Source organism: Hyaena hyaena, unplaced genomic scaffold (assembly GCF_003009895.1).
Source record: "Hyaena hyaena isolate Hyena2069 unplaced genomic scaffold, ASM300989v1 scaffold_509, whole genome shotgun sequence".
NCBI classification, from domain to species: domain Eukaryota; kingdom Metazoa; phylum Chordata; class Mammalia; order Carnivora; family Hyaenidae; genus Hyaena; species Hyaena hyaena.
The window spans coordinates 1,065,551-1,080,629 of record NW_024081142.1 but is presented as its reverse complement, the minus strand read 5'-3'; positions in this window follow the sequence as shown (position 1 = coordinate 1,080,629).

Here is a 15,079-nt window from a genome sequence, read left to right as displayed (position 1 = left end):
GAGCCCCGCGTCGGGCTCTGTGCTGGCTGCCAGCTCAGAGCCTGGAGCCTGTTTCGGTCTGTGACTCCCTCTCTCTCTGACCCTCCCCTGCTCACGCTGTCTCTCTCCTAGAAATAAATAAAACATTTAAAAAAAAATGTGAATTAGAGCATTCTTTAATTTCCCTCCATTACCATGACCCTAATTGTTAAAAAGTACTCTTTGCTCCCTAAGTCTTTGCAACTTTTATCATTTGTAACATCTATAGTTTTCTCTGCCATTCACTTGTGGACAGAAATGTCAGTGCTTACAAGAAACCAGCTATATTTACAGACACGCATGATTTAAGAGTCTTAAATCATGACTTGTGTTTTGTTGTCCCCAGATCATAGGCTATTTAATTATTCACAAGAAGAGTTATGGTCTTCCACCTGCTCCGGGCATACCACACACTCTCACACCCAGACAGATCAGGGATTTGGATGTCCTTTCAGGGGACCAGCCTCGGAAACACAGCTCACAGTGGTCTATGCAGTAAGAGCATGACGCTCAAACCTCGAATTCAAATTATTGAATTCACAGAAAGGGAACGGCAAGCAAACACAAAATATCCACTGCTGTGTAATGTGAAAATGAGTTCAGATGTTTTGTTGCAAGACGTGAGCTCAGTGGCCCTGAGATGCAGGCGGCATACTGGAGAGCGCTGACCTGATGGAGGTTATTCTGGACCCGGAGAGGCATGACGTCAGCAGCGGGCAGGGAATGGAAGGGCGTGGCCCGGAGAGAAAACCCCGACTAGGTTCAAGGGCAAGGGACTAGGGAAGAGTGGGTGATGACAAACTTTCCATTTTAGATGTGAATATCAAACACAGTGTGAATATCTTTCTAAATATCAGATTTGAGCATTAAAGAAAAGTCGCTCGTTATCAATCAAAATATGTCAATTACTAATCTTAACAGGATCTTCAATATTTGTAGCTCTTCCGAGTATCACCAGCAATGCACTATTTTTATACAGAATATCGCATGTACGTTTTACCTTGTGTACCTAATATGAGTATGTTACTCAGATTAACCTACTTGATCTTTCTATGATGTTATAACCCTTCTAAAGTTTAACCACCTAATGGCAGGAGTTGTTTCATACAACATGTCATCAAATCAGTACCACACATTAAAACACCCCTAGCAAAATAATTTTCAATTACTGTGATTATGTAGGCCTTTAAAGACAAAAATAGGATTCTCCAAAATATGGGTATTTAGATAGGATTCTAGCCTAACAAACCTTGTATGTCCTATTAGGGAAAAGAACAAAGAGACTTAGCACTTTGAACATATAATTATGGAGTAGTTCTTTTTTTTTTTTTTTTTTTAGTATTTGTTCATTGGAATGTGTACAACTGGGATGTTTTAAACTACTTTTTGTAAATAGACCCAATATAATTTTTTCTCCTAAATGGATCATTAGCTCTGTGTGACTAAATCAACTGGCTTTTGACCCTGTGCATGTACTCCACTATTAAGAAAGAGGAGACTCTGTGCTCTTACAAGTAGAAATTGTTATGATGAAGATAAGATAAGCACGTATAAATTTTTTATGATGTGATAAAAGGCTGCCTCCCTATCAGGGATAGCTCTAAGGGCAAGTATTCTAGCTAATGTTCAAAAAATTTAAAAAGGATAATATTATGAGTCAATTGGGTCTAACTTGTTCTTGTATGTTTTCCTGATTAATCTATAATGTGAAAAGAAGAGCTATTTCATTTTATTATTTAAAAAAATTGGGGCTGGTGGTGCCTGGGTGGCTAAGTCAGTTAAGTGTCCAACTTCAGCTCAAGTCATGATCTCGAAATTCATGAGTTTGAGCCCCATGTCAGGCTCTGTGCTGACAGCTCCGAGCCTGGAGCCTGCTTTGGATTTTGTATCTCCCTCTCTATCTTCCCCTCCCCCTCTTGTCCTCTGTCTCTCAAAAATAAATAAACGTTAAAAAAAATTTTAATAAAAATATTTTTTCTTTTAAGAAAAGCTTCATAGGTAAATGTAGGGCCCAACCACAGCCCCAAGATCAATAGTTGCAGGCTCTACCGACTGAGCCAGCCAGGCGCCCTTGAAGAGCTATTTCATTTTAATGTTAGTATTTTTTGAGTCCTAACCAAGGTCTATTTTAAGAGCTTTACAGCAATGATCACATTTAGTCCTTGTAACTTTGTGAAATGCCTTAGTAGATGAGGCAACTGAGATTCAGGGAGGTCAAGTAACATCCTCAAGGTCACACAGCTGGTGAGCGGTGAAGCTGGATTCAAAACCAGGTAATCCGACTGGGGTTCCTTTTAACCACATGACACTAGCCTTTCATACATTCAATAGAATTGAAAATATCAAGTCCCATCTAAGCCTGCAGGGTTCTTCCAGTGGAGAGTGCACATACGCCCAGGGAAACAGAGGAAGATCTGGATGGAGTCAATAGGACCCACGATAGACAGCAGTTGTCATAAGACTCTAACACCCTTGTTGGGAGTTTTATTCCAGACCTCTACATAGGATCAGAGAACTGGGGAAGAATCAATAGTTCATTAAGTCTAACCCTTTTATTTTACAAATGAGGGAACTGAGGTGCAGGCAGATGAAATGACTTACACTGTCAGAGGCAAAACTGGGATGAGAATTCCCAGTTTTCTTGTTTTCTTGAGTTCCCAACTAGGTCTTTTCCAGTATTTAAAATCGATAAATGACTTCAGGATTCAATGGGAGAAAGCAAAGTGAGCAAAAAGACGTGTGAAGAGTCCACCTGCTCCCGCTGGTAGTCACAGGGACCGCTGAAATGTCCTGAAGTGGCTAAAGGAAATGTGTAAAGGGTTGAACTGGTAACAGAGTTGACATGAATGACGAAGGAAAAGAAGGCTTCAAATTCAATCTCAAGGTATTGGTGAAACTGGGAGGAGGGACAAGGACAGAAAATAAGTTCTTGAGCACTAGCACACTTGCTTTTAATTGGACACTGGATCACCAAGTTCAGATGCCATAGTGCGATTAAGAAGTTTGGAAATGCAAAACGGAGGAACGTTACAGACCAGGGATGTAGATCAGATTCAGTGCAACACAAGAATTGTTATCAAGAGGTCCAATAAATCTTTTCACATGCACTCACACATCTTTACCTTTTTTTCATATCTTACTTCTGGCCTCCAGATATCTTTTAGGGATAACAAAATATCACCTTTGTCCTCAATGAGGTCCAACTCACACTCATTGAAGTAAAATTTGGGCTGGAAAGATCTCCACAGCCTTTCAGCTACAACAGTTAAGGAAAGGTACAGAGAATAACAGAATAGAAGACAGAGCTTTGGAGAAGACTCCTGTGTTTTCTTTTACCATGTTATAAGTTCTCATTACCATTGTTCAAGATCGTATTTTTTGGCTAAGTAGTGTTGTAGGGTATCTACTTAAGCAACATTTTGGACTGGCATTCATAAAACCTGTAGTTCTAAACCCCCCTGCCACTAAATAAGATTTTGTTCAAATAAAGAAAGTTAATTGCGCCTTTTCCTTCATGTTGTCTATTTTAATTATTACAAAGCTTTTCAAGGCAAACAACAGGGTGGCAATTTTTTGCAAAAGATACACGTGAATTATAAAATGGCTGGATGAGGCCTTCATCTGTGTGTGGAAATGGCTGCCAGCACCAACCGTTCTCATGTTAGTTTACAGACCCAAGTCAGTATTTGCAGGGCAGGAAAGTGGGTTGGTCACCAAAGACTGAAATTCTGTTTTTCCTACGGGGGAGAATGTAGTCTTAATTAGGTAAACAAAGAGGTTTTTCATTACATTGTAAACACATTTCACAAAAAGACCCATTTAAGTTTCTTTTTAAAGAAACTGGAAAATATTAAGGAAGTTAATTGGAGGGCACTCAAATGACAATGAACAAACAGGCACAATTATCTTCTGACTAGTGTGTGGCTTAGGGATGTTTTTTATCTTTTATTTATGGCACTATTTTAAAATGTGGGAAGGCCTACGTAAGGAGAGGCAGGCACAGTATTTAACGACACATTTCTCTATTTATATTTAAATAACCATCTGCATGAAATTATGCACGAATCATGGAATAATTCCTAGCAGAAATTACTGTTTAGAAAATTAAAAAAAAAATCTGAGATACGGTGTGCTTTTCATATTAAATTGCCCATTTCCAGGACATCACATACACTCACACAATGTAAAGATGCCGCGCAGCAGGCCAATACAAATTGCTCACAATGTTAATGAAGATGGATGGGGAAGGCTGAAAAACATTCATTTACAAGCAAAGGAGGAAAAGACAGCCACAGTGTTCACAATCTCCACCTTAATTTTTTTGCCTTGATAATATCCGACCGAATGATGGTAACTTTAATAATACAGCTCTTGGGAAGGTTTTATGCTGAATTTTCCTTTTCAGTTTTGAACATGGCCTATTTTTTTCCATCTGGGGTGGAAATTGTGTGTGTGAAGTTTGGAGGCTTACTGCTGAGCTGGGCAGAGGAATCTCACTCTTTGAAGAACGAGGGACAGAGTAGACTGACTACAAATTTAAATAATCTTGAAAATTGAAAAGAAAAAAAAAATAGTTCCTCATCCTGAAGTGACTTCCTTTCCAGCTGAGCATAGGCCATGGGCCCCCCAGCCCTGATAAGCCCTCCACCCTTCTCAAAGCTCCTTAGTTAAGGGGTAGCTATGGTTGAGTCTGCAAAGAGTAGGACTTGCTCTACGGACAGGGAAATCTATTCTAAGACTACAGTATGAGGACCTCCCTCAGCTCATAACAACCCATCACAACCCATCACCCTAAACTGTAAGAGGTTAGGAAGGGGCACATGCAGAGTGTCAGGAGGGGAGAAAGTGCTCTTTATCAATCGGTAAAGGAAGATGAGCGGGGGATTTGAGGATCACCATGGCTTCATCTCCACCAATTCCCCACTGACTCATTCCCGCCATCCCCACATCCAGCAGCAGTCTTCAGTCAGCCAGGACTCCTCGATACCACTGGCCAGCTATGGGACATTCTTTTGCTTTGAAGGTAGTATTGACATTTTACAACGTACCTCAGGAGAGTGAAATAAAGGCACAGAGCCAATCAAATATATTAAAAGGCAGCCATTCCTCAAGCCCCAGGATAATTCAGTCTTCTTGAGTTCTCCATATCCAACACCCCATATTTGCATTGTTTACTCACTTTTTTCAGCAAGTGTTTATTGAGGTCAGTCCTATGCTCGATACCAGGAATATCACTGGGAACAAGAGAAGTACAATCCCTGCCATCCAAAGTAGACAGGCCAGTGAGTGACACAGGATGCTAAAGGTGAACATACAAGGGGCACATGACCCAGACTAAGGTGGGAGGGGACACTGTCTGGAGGAGTGAATATCTAAGCCTGAATTGGTTGAATACCTACTTTATGCAAGAAATTGTACTAGACTCTGAGGGGTGAAACCAACTATGAGTTAGGCTCACCAGCTGGTAGAAAGGATGTAAATAATAACAAGCAGATATAATTAATGCTAAGTAGAAACAGAAGGCTCTTAGGGGGAGGGGCCAATTCCAATTTGGAGCATAGAGAAAATTTTGCCAACAAAATGGCATTTGGGTTTAAGTCTTAAGGAATGATTGGATATGAATTCATGAGTAGAATCAAAAGCCAGGCAGTCCAAGCAAAGGGATAGGAGCAAGTCCGCAGAGGTGAGAAATCCTGAGGAACAGAGTGGTTGTACTTGGCTGGGCTGGGGGAGGAGCAAGAGGACACACAATGAAGGACCTTGAAGGAATGGACTATGTCCCTTGCGGGGTTGGCTGAGGGAGACAATGGCAGGCGCTGCCCTCTGAGTGGTGCTCTACTCTCCCTCCTTCTCTGACGTCCCTGGAAGGGAAATGAGGTATGTGTGCCCAGGGAACCCATGGGGCTTAGGCCCCACCTTCCCTGCAACAGAGGAGCAGCTAGGGATGGGATCCCTTGGGTCACTCACAAGATCTCTGTCCAGGAACAAATGGTACTCATTAAGCCCTGAGGTACATACTTAATAAAACCTCATTGCAGAAAAGCTTAGATAATGCACTGGGCACCCATTGTGTTCCAGCCTCTGTGTGGAGATGAACAGACACAGACATAGACCCCTCCCTCACAGAGTTAATGTTCAGTGAGGGGAGGGCTGTGACCTGTAAGAAATGATTTACAACACAATACAGAAATTGCTTACTGGACGCCTGTGTGGCTCAGTTGGTTGAGTGTCCAACTCTTGATTTTGGCTCAGGTCATGATCCCAGGGTGGTGGAATCAAGACCCATGTTGGGCTCAGCACTGAGTGTGTAGACTGCCTGGGGTCTCTCTCTCTCTCTCTCTCTCTCTCTCTCTTTCTCTCTCATCTCTGTCTCTCAGCCCCCCTCCACCACTCTTGCTCTCTTTCTATAAATAAATAAATAAATAAATAAATAAATAAATAAATAAATATTACTTAGGGGAGGTTTTTACAAGGTATAAAGGGAACATGGAAGGTTATGTCTTGTGAGTAGACTCATGGGGGTAAAGGTTGAGAGGCATCAAGCACAGGGCATAACATAAGTGCTGAGACTCAAAGGTAGAAGAAAAGTTTTCTCAGTTTATTAGGGTATTCTTGACAGAGAAACAACATATCATGGAGATATCCCAGAATACAGTATGCTCATGAAATATATCCACATACACATACATACATAGCACTCTCTTCAGATTGGCTGTTATAGAGAGTGTGTGGAGAGGTGATATTCAACAGAATGTCATGAGCCAGTCTTACAGCTCCTTGTATGTTAGGACATGTGGATTTTACACAGTGAGAGCCATTGAAAATTCCCGAGCAGGCAGTAATGTGATAGAAGATGTGGGAGATGAGGGAGAAAGAGCTGCAATCATGACAGTCCATCCCCTGGTCTATTTCCTCACAGGGCTATTAACTTGATAGACAGCAGACAGTAGCCATTCCAAAAACAGCACGAACTGAATTGAACTTAATTGCTCTAGTGTAGTGGTAAATCAAGATGGAGAGAAGGAGAAAGATATAAAAGCTATTCAGAGATAGAATGGCCATGACTTTGGATTTAGATGCATGAGTGAGGAAAGGAAAGAGGAAATTCTAGGATTATCCCTACGTGTCCAGCTTTACGTGGATGGTGCTGGCACATAATATAACAATGGGAAGAGGGGAAACAGTTTGGCATGGGGAAGAGTCCAATCTTGACCATGGTGCATTTGAGGTGAGCAAGTGGAATAAGGATTGGGGTCTCAGAAGAAGACCTGGATTGGGACGCTGATTTGGCTGTTACTAGTTTTTAGTATTGGCTGAAGCCATGGACGTGGTTGAAATTACCCAAAGGAAGTGGGTAAAGTCCAAACACTGTTGAGACAGAACCCTGGAACAGCATCAGTGTTTCATGAGTGGCTTCTGAGAAGGAGCCGCCTAGTTTTAGAGTTGGGGGACTCCACAAGAACTGAAGATAACTGTAACTATGAAGATAACTGAAGCTTCTAGCTACAAGACTCATGGTTGACATCTATAAGACTTTTAGACACCGCAATAGTGTTATCTGGGTAAGCCCACAGACCTTAGAATATTAAATATTTCCCTAAAATTGAAATAGGTAAAATACAGAAATAAGTTACAGCCACATTTCATAGACTTGTAGGCTTCTATAATTTGAGTTAGGACTCTGCTTACTCTTGGCTCCACTAATCTCCAGCCATACCAAGAAGTGTACAGTATCTGAACACACTGTGTCTCTGGGCTCTGGCCTCAGGGTTTTCTGTTACCCTGGGGTTCCCATCTCCTCCTCATACCTTGCATCCCTGCAACCCCCCACCCCCATTTGCCTGGTGGTTGCTTTTTACCTTTCAGTGCCCATCTAAAGCACACTCTCCTTTGAGCAGCCTGCATCCCTAACCCCCAGTGTACCCCATTCCCAGATAACCTAGGTGCCTCTCCTGTAGAGTTGGGTTCCCAATGCACCTTAACACTCTAGCTAGCAACAACTGAGTTTTGGTCTGTTTCCCCTCTCAGACTATAGGCAGGTAAATACATCTTGCTCTACCATATCTCCAGCCCCTAGTACATATAGGATACAATGTCTGACATAGACTGGGCATTTACTGAGTGGTGTTGAAAGGTTAAAGAAATACATCACTCCCTCACTTTCCTTGCTCTCTTTCTTCCTCTTGCTTTGTATGCTTTTTAATTTGATAGAGACTGAGAAAGGAGTTTCAAAATCCCCTAGCGGCTCTGTCAACTTCTCCATTTACAGTCTTTCTCCTCACCCCCTTTGTTTACAAGTCCAACATCAGCCTGCCAGCATACTCCTAATGTAACCCCTTTCTATTCGGCAATGCTGGACAGCACGCATGAGAGACTTTGAATATCGTGTGTGTGATATCTCAGAGGGAAGTGGTAGGTTCAGGAAAAGAACTGGTGTTTTCTGTTGGCCAAGCAAGAGATGTGAGCTCACGTTAAAAAGATCACCAGGCAAAAAAGCCCCCAAATTGGAGCCCGGATCCCTTGGGGAATCTCCTTAATCCTGGAATCATATGAAGATCTGGAGGCAAAGAATACTCTCCTTTGTTATGGTTTGTAAGTCCTGGGTGGCCAGTGGGTCTGACGGGAAGAGAGCAAAAGGGTGGGGAGTGGGAAAAAGAAGTCACAGAAGCAAAGCTGTTGACTATTGCTTATAGCCGAAGTGACAAATACAGAATACTAGCTAGGAGATAATAGAGAGGACAGATCTACTGATAAAAGCATCGAAAAGAGCCTTCAAAATGAAGTTAGATATTTATTTATTTACTTACTTATTTTAAGACTTTTAAAAATTTTTTTTAACATTTATTTATTTTTGAGAGACAGACAGACAGAGCATGAGCGGGGCAGGGGCAGAGAGAGCGGGAGACACAGAATCTGAAACGGGCTCTGAGCTGTCAGCACAGAGCCCAACGCGGGGCTCGAACCCACGAACCATGAGATAATGACTTGAGCTGAAGTCAGGTGCTTAACGAACTGAGCCACCCAGGCGCCCCTTTATTTTTAAATAATCTCTACACCCAACATGGGGCTCAAACTCAAGACCCTGAGATCAAGAGTTGCCTGTTTAACCAACTAAGCCAGCCACGTGCCCCCAAGTTAGATAGGAATGAGCCACTTCTGGTGAATATTCTGCTCTGACACCCCTTGTGGGATCATTTCTACCTGTGAGGAGGTCCATTCATGCACATTTATTGCGTTCTCTGCTCCCTGTTCTCTCTCTCCAGGAGACTAGAATAGAGGTCAAGAATAGAGGTCAAGAAACTCCTGCTCCCACCCAAAGGACAGGTCCCACAGGTGACTGAATGGGGTTCTGTGGAAAGAAACCCAGTGTGGGCAAACTCATCCATTTTCTACTTTTTACTAAAGTTTGTTCTTCTTAAGAAATAATAGTGTCTAATCTTCATGATCCTTGGGGAGGAAGGGGGGTCCCTGGGGGGCCAATCAGAAGACAGTGAAGTTAGCAAAATAAAATCTAACCAGCACATGCAAAATGGTGGGAGGGAGACGCATTTTTCAGTAAGAGTGGGGCTGCAGCACCGAGGCAACTCTGGCGGGGACAAGTTCCACAGCATCTGAAGACAAAAGGGCCTGGGGCTTAGTCATTGTTTCAAAGCCATTCCTCAGATTCCTTGTTTACTGTCAGCACAGTGAGTTGTGGACTCTGTGACTTTAGCTGTTAATGGGACTAAACACTTAGGCCAACAGATTAAGCCTTGCTGAAACATTAAGAAAATTGGCCCAAACAGAGTTGGCGTGCATTGCTGGTTAGTGGCTGTTTTCTTTTTCGTGGGGGAGGGGTGAGCGTCCCAAGACAATGGCTTCTTGATACCTGTGAAACAGTGGCACTTGGTGAGAGCCACTGGGCAGATTTTCCGCTGAAGGAAAGAGACGGTTACAAAAGCAAACATTTAATTTCAATCGTTTGGACTGACTACATGGAATATAAATGAGCTTTTCTGAAAACAAAACTGACAAATATTTTGAGGACCACCAAAGGTCTTAGAAAGATGTTTTTTTAAGTTACGATATCTTTTTAGGAGAAATGCAAAATCACTGTTCGTTTCATTGCAAAGGACTCCCCCATGGAGCTGGATGACACTGAAGGCAAGAAAACTTTTCTCTGTGACAACGTTGCCTTTTAAGGTTTGTCAACCCTGTTTCTCATCCTTGAGAAGGAGAACAGAGTTTGCACAGTAAATGTATTAAACCTCAGAAACAGTTTTTTTTTTTTTAAGTCTTTCAGACATCATAACCCCCTTCTTGTAAATTCTTATATTTAGTTGACATGTCTTCTTAAGCATGGGACACCTAAGGTGGCTTTTATAAATCTTCAAAAAAGAATCAGGAACAATTAAATGTTCCATTTTGCTTCCAAGTCTTAAACTTACAGTTTGGAAAGAACTTTACATTCAGAAGTAGACATTGTTCTATTTTTGTTACTAGGAATATATATATATGTATATATAAAATCAAAAATATATATCTAAAACATCTATATGTTTAATATACATGTATTAAAATATTCCATATTAAGACTTCCTAAATGGGTCAAAATTGAATGGAAAGTTGATTTGGAGTTTGGAAATTGAAAGTTCGTATTCTAGTAACTGTTACTCTTCGTGTACCTATGTCATGAAAATTACACTCTCCACATTTGTTGGCTAGGAAGAAGTAGACCGAATGATGAATGACTATGTTATTCATCTCTCCTTACGTATTCTGCTATGGCCACACTGTTTATTCCATTCACAAATCACAAATTTCCTTTTTGCTACTAACTTTTTGGATGGTCCTTAAAAGAGAGAAAAGAAGAAAGGAAGACTCAGGGCACCTGGGTGGCTCAGTCGGTTAAATGTCCGACTTTGGCTCAGGTCATGATCTCGCGGTTTAGGAGTTTGGGCCCCGCATCGGGCTCTGTGCTGACAGCTCAGAGCCTGGAGCCTGGAACCTGCTTTGGATTCCGTGTCTCCCTCTTTCTCTGCCCCTCTTCCACTCGCCCTCTGTCTCTGTCTCTCAAAAATAAATAAAAATGTTAAGACAAAGAAAAAAGAAAGGAAGACGGGAAGTAGGGTGCGGGTGAGAAAGAGGAGAGAAGGGGAAAAAGAAGAAAGAAAAGAAATCGTGGGTGCTTTTTCTAAATGCTAATGTTCCGAGAGGTGCTGAGATCTCTATGATTCCAATGTCTTTGGCAACTTCAAACTTGACTTTGATTAACCATGCTAATAACCCGGGAGTTTCTTTTTAGTTTTACTCCTCATGTCACTTACCAGAGCTGTAAAGACATGCTCATAATATTTGCTTTTCATCTGAATCAAGAAGGCAACGCGAAGCAAAAAAAAGTATTTAGCAGTGCATATAGGATTGAAGCGATGATAATCAGGGACCCTGGTAATTGAAGCTTTTGGGGAGGTGGAGAGAGCCTTTCTTCTGGATCCTTCAGTCTGTTTAATAGGATAAAATTAGCTTGAGTGGTTTGGTGTTTGAAGAGGATATGATGTAATTGGAAGTGCCTCCTGGGTTTGCTGCTGGACAAAGCAATCAGGTGGAGACGTGGGAGGGCATGGGGAGCTCTGAAGTGTGACTCTCCGTCCACCGTCCTAATTAGCCTAAATTAGCTATGCCAGTGTTCTGCTTGCTTTTCGATTTCCCTGCTAATGCTGCTCTCAGAACTGAAAGAAAAGAAATATGAAATGCCCACCAAGTTTCTATCTAAGAGACGATGATGGCTTCTAAAACTGGAGGGTCAAGTTTTATGGTTAAGGCTTCAGAAAAAGCGAGCCACTCGCCGGAAACACAACATGGGTGTTGGGCACAGAGCCTGGGGATGGGAGGGAGGGATGCCTCAGCTAGTTCTGTGTGATGAAGAAGTTCGCAAAACATCTGGAAGGTTGATTATTTCAAGAATTTTCCACGCAGTCGCTTAGAAGCCTCACCTGACGGCACTCACATTAACTAACTTGATGTGAACGAGCCAGGGCTTCTCACAGAGACAGTTTCTTCTCAGACTGAATTTCAAAATCCGGGAGGGCCAGAAGGGACATTTTTTGTGTGCCTGGGAGCTACCACCATTTAAAAATTTTCACTTCTGACAGTAATCAGTCAACTTTAACTGCGCAAAGAGATTTGCAGTATGTTCCAAGATATTTAAGTACATTTATTTTTTTAAGTTTATTATTTTTTTTTTTAGTAATCTTTACACTCCACGTGGGGCTCAAACTCACAATACCAAGATTAAAAAGTCTCATGCTCTTCCAACTGAGACAGCCAGGTACCCCTGAACTAATCTATTTTTTCCTTTCGTTGTTTATTTATTTATTTAGAGAGATAGAGAGTGAGCTTTTGAGTGCCTTGTGAGCATGCTTGAGTAGGGGAGGGACAGAGAGCGAAGGAGAGAGAATCCCGAGCAGGCTCTGGGATGTCAGTGTAGAGCCTGACACAGAACTTGATCCCATGAACTGTGAGATCGTGACCTGAGCTGAAGTCAAGAGTGGGATGCTTAACTGACTGAGCCACCCGGGTACCCTTTTTTTCTTTAAAGTAGGCTGCATGCCCCATGTGGGGCTTGAACTCAGAACCCTGAGGTCAAAAGTCACATGCTACTGACTGACAGGGCTGGTGCCCCCTGATTGGATAGAGATAAATAATATCTCAATCTAAAAGTCACATATTTTAATATTTTTGTTACTGATGAATAAAACAAATTATAATGGTATGTATGCCAAATTTTAAAAAACTACATAATTGTTTCATTAGTCATTGCGTACAATGTCCTCTCCTCCCTCTGCCCTTGGAAGGCACCCTTGCAGGTTGGGTGTTGGTAAACTCCATCTTCAATGGCATCAGGGCAAACCTGCTTCTGGCTAGGGCAGCTGTTTTCCAGCCTGTCTTCCATCCTCTTTCCATACTCCGGAGCCCTTCGGATTCCTTTCTTTACAGGAGTTACAGTGACATTTAATAAAACACTGTGCAAGCCCTTCAGAGACACACATTTCGTGATTTCAAAATATCAACATTGTGCAACTTGTTTTAGTAACTCTGAGAGCAACCCGGAACAAGTGTGGACTACACAGTGGGTGTGATTTGGTTTGTGTTTGTAGCATTAGCAAACAGATCATATGACACCGGGTGGCGCCCAGGCGGGCAGGTGTGACACCGCCTGACAGTGTGCTTTGCCATTCGCCACGGTGCAGCACTGTACACAGTTCCTGTTTGCTCTGACCCTTGGGCCGCTTCCGGGATCTCGCCATCCAGGGACTGGCTCTTAGCAATAGGGAATGGAATCGTTGAAAGCTTTCAGTTGTGAAATTGTGCGTTTATAGAACGCACAGAAGCCATGTGTTAAGATCACACATTATTCTGAATGATTCAGGAATTTTCAGCCTCCAGTTTAAGAAATGAAATTTTGTTTTCCCTACAGTTATAAATGGAAAGTCACGGAGCTGCCTGACTTTCCAATCAACCCAACTTGACACCGCAGTCAGCCATTTAGGACCTGGGGTTCTGTGACACAGCTCCTTCCTGTACCCCAGCGCAATATTTTCATTCCATTCACACTTGGTCTGAAGCAACATGAGGGCTGGGCAGCTTGAAAAAGGAGCAGGATGCAGTTATCCATGCAAGCTTTATGAAAACTACTAATTGACTCACCTTGAATTCCAATTCTTATGACACATCTTTTCATTTCAATTGTGTTTGGTCTTCACTTTTTCAGGTCCTAAGATAATGGTGTCTGCTGGCTCAAGGCAACCAGAAGGATTTTCTGATGTTTAATACAAACAATTGTGCACTTGTTATCTAATTCATGTGCTATTGTTTAAGCATTGATCTCAGTACCAGAAATGTAACAAATACATAAATGGGACCGTTTCATATAATGTTAAAAGTTTTGAAAAAAACAATCAGGTGAATCACACTGATATACCCCTTCACACCTATTAGGATGGCTATAATTTAGAAAAATGGAAAATAACAGTGTCAGTGCCAGTGTGATGGAGAAATTGGAACCCTCATACGTTGGTAGTAAAAATAAAAATGGTGCCTGGGAGCCTGGGTGGCTCATTCAGTTAAGCATCCAACTTCGGCTCAGGTCATGATCTTACATCTCAAGAGTTTGAGCCTTCCTTGCGTTGGGCTCTGTGCTGATGGCTCAGAGCCTGAAGCCTGCTTTAGATTCTGTCTCTGTCTTTCTTTGCTCCTCCCCTGCTCGTGCTCTCTCTCTCTCTCTCTCTCAGGTAAATGAACATTAAATATATGTGTGTGTGTGATGGTGCAGCTGCTGTGGGAAACAGTTTGATAGCTACCAAAAATTAAACACAGAACTACCAGCAATTCCACATCTAAGGATATACTGAAAAGACTCAAAAATAGAAACTCAAACAGATACTTTACTGAAAAGAATCAAAAGTAGAAACTCAGATACTTTACATACAATGTTCATAGCAACATTTACTTACAATATCCAAAAGGTGGAAATAACCCAAGTCAGATGAAGGGATAAACAAAATGTGGCGGATACATGTAATAGAATATTAGTCAGTCATAAAAAGGAATAGACTTTTGATATATACTCCGACATGAATGAACCATAAAAACACTATGCTTAGTGAAATAAGCCAGATACAGAAGGACAAATGTTATATGGTTCTACTTATATGAGGTACCTAGAACAGACAAATTCTTAGAGACAGAAATTAGAATAGAAGTTACCAGCGGCTAGGGGAAAGAAGGAGAAGAGAGTTATTGATTAATGGGCACAGAGTTTAGGTTAGGGATGATAAAAAAAAAAAAAAAGTTTTGGGTATAGATAGCCATGATGATTGCAGAACGCTGTGAATGTATTTAATGTCACCAAGTTGTACACTTATGAATGGTTAAAATGATCAGTATGTATATTTCACCACAATTTAAAAACTCATCAGGGAGCTGCAGTAGAGTGACTGGAGTTGAAAGTGGAGGGGTGCTTTCTAAGACACTGAGGTAGGAGTAAACTTTTCAGGAAGAGAGAAGGCAGATATGCCTGGGG